Genomic DNA, 2,902 nt, shown 5'->3' on the forward strand with positions numbered 1-2,902 from the left:
CTCCTGAGCTAAGCCGACCCCCGCTGGTTGGCCATCGACACGGAACCATAAATGCTAACGCAACCCCTACAGCGGCTATTCATTGTAGAGGAATATTTCGGTGTGAACAGCTAAGTAGTATCGTTAGGGGACTCAAACGTCAAAGCTTGCATGCCAGCCCCTTGGGTCACCCTGATAACCCATGGCCTAAGTCTGATCCCAACAGAGACCCGATTGAGAGAGAGATGAGGGTTGGACAAGGAGCAGCAAAAGGAGGATGGTCTGTGCAATTGACCTCTGGCCTAGCATTTGGACGAGACGGGCTGAGCCCTGGGTTAGGCAGTGTTGCCAGATTGGGCCAGATTTCCCACCCAATCTGGCAACCCTGGCTGCATGCTGCAAATCAACACTGGTGGCAGGGCTGTCCCCAAGGCCTGCAGCGGAGAGGTCAGAGAGGGCAGAGATTAGAGCTCCGAGATCAGTCCCGTCTCCACCAGCAAGTCAGCCTAAAAGGTGGCTTCTCTCCCTCATTCTTTTATCAAGATTCCAGTAAGAGATGAAATGAGGAGTTGACTCGAGTGATTAGTCAATGGACTAAGAATCCCTTTAGCATCTGAGAACAAAAGAAAAACTATCCAATCGACATAATACACTACATGTACTATCTAGTATCTAGGTGTAGTAGGTACCAAAGGAAGACCTTTATTGGTCATAAAAATACTGTAGTACCAAGTGCCCAAGTAACTCATCATGCTGCCTTGCGTATGTGTTCTCTCTGCGATCGCATGTGTGTTTGTGTGTGCGTGATGTACGCTGTAAGTGTGTGTTTATGATTTACATGTGTGTGAGATTGTGTGCCTGTGTGTGTGTGTGTGTTTGTTTGTGTGTCGTCCTTAATCTGTGTGACCTTGCTAAGGATTATGGGTTCGGGGGGGGGGGGGGGGGGGGGTAGTTAGGGGTTCAGAAATGAGTGATTTCAAATCGCTGATCTTATCCATAAACAAAGGTAACAATGTAACACATTGAGCTTCTACTTGCGATCAAGACTCACTTGTTCAGTGTTCACCTAGACTCTGCATAACCATCCCAACCCACCAATCCTACCCCTTGATTAAGTGCCAGGACGTATGTTGTACGTCTTGGCACTTAATGTAAACACTTATTGTATGTCGTACTTAGTTATAGTACTGTGGCGACCCCTCTGGGGTCGCGCAGGAGATCATGGGAGTTACAGTTGATGTAAGGGGTTTTTGAAGTCTTTGTTTATTGCTGGGTTGAGTGGGGTTGATGGGTTCGGGGTGTTGTTTAGTTGTGTGTTGTTCAATGCTTATATGTGTGTTTATTGTTGTCGCCACTATCACTGACTGTGTCATGTTTGTTCATTGGGTGTGCTGTTTTCTCGTGCGTTTGTGTGGAATAAAAGTAGCCTGCAGTCGTGCGGTGTATGGGACGCAGAGTTACAGTTGAGCTAAAACCTGACTCCGTGCGCTTCTTGGTCGCTGCTACAGTACTTAGTTGTGTAGCGACTTATCCTAGCTATCTTTGTTGTATAATATACAGGGAATGGGTTAACCTAGCGATTGTTAGTGCTTGGCACTTGGTTCTATGAACGTCCTTATTGTGCCGACAGCGATATATTGTTGTTTCTACTTCTTCTGACAAATGTAAGTTGTAGTTGCTAGTAAGTTGCTTTGGATAAAGGCGTCTGCTAAATGCCCTGAATGTAAATGTAAGCATAGGTCCTGCCCTCCGAGGCGGATCACCCATAGGGCTGGCCTATATTCTATGAGCTTTAGGTATTTTTCACTAAGCAAAAGCATAAGTATAACTATACACAGATATAATGTTTCTCATTCTTATCAATACTGAAGGACACTTTAAGGGGTAACCATTAAACCTGCTCCTCTGTGACTGGTCTTGGCAGTGGGAGATGAGCAGGGCTGGGAAGATGGGAGTTGCGGGTCATAAGACGGGGGGACGGGGAGGAGGTGGTAGGGTATAAATCCACCGTCTGCCCGCTTGATCATAACACCCTGGGCATTGTTTGGAGGGACTGGGTCATGTGTTTAACCCCCCACGGCGGGGGGGCGGGGGGTCCCTGAGTGTTAATCTGTGTTTGAGTGCATGCGTTAAACACATGCACTCAAAAACAGATGAACACTTTTTAAGTCTGTAATTTTACTCTTACTCGAGTAAATATTTGATTTAGAATTCTACTCTTCACTCAATTACATTTACCATTGTGCCTTCGTTAAAATTAGTATTTTGATAAACACATTATCTTCGTTGACTGTAAGCGTACACGTAAGCAACGCGCCCTCCCTAGGTTGCAACATTGTTGCGATTCCATAGCTGAGGAGACGAGTCGACCGTTACTTTGTCGTTGTTGTGTCTGGCTGTGAGTGTGCGTGCATGCTATGCGTAGAATCGCAATTGCGTCAAGACAAATCTGATTGGCCAATCTGCTAACCAATCCATCCTGGGTAGTGTTCCTACAAAGCTCTTGCCTTCTGTCATATGCACAGAGCTGAAATCAATTTACATTTTTAGTGTGTCAATTTTTTTGAATTGACATGAAATTAATTTTGTTGTATGTATTGTTGTATGTATGTTTAATGAACAATACACACAATGAAGAAATGTTTTAGGAGTACATCTTTCTCATTCACACACACACACACACACACACACACACACACACACACACACACACACACACACTAGCAGATTCGAGACAATGAGTGGCAAAAGCCGTGATAAAAGTGATCTAACGAAAAACAACCACCAAAATCGCGGACAAAGTGTCCCCATTAATCAGCCAACCGACTGATCATTACGGAGGAAACGGCAACACAGAGCTGATCGGAGGAGTACACTACATAAACCTTCAAACCGAGAAAAAACTAAGATAAGTAGAGATACA

Source organism: Pollachius pollachius, assembly GCF_949987615.1.
Source record: "Pollachius pollachius genome assembly, chromosome: 4".
In the NCBI taxonomy this organism is placed as follows: domain Eukaryota; kingdom Metazoa; phylum Chordata; class Actinopteri; order Gadiformes; family Gadidae; genus Pollachius; species Pollachius pollachius.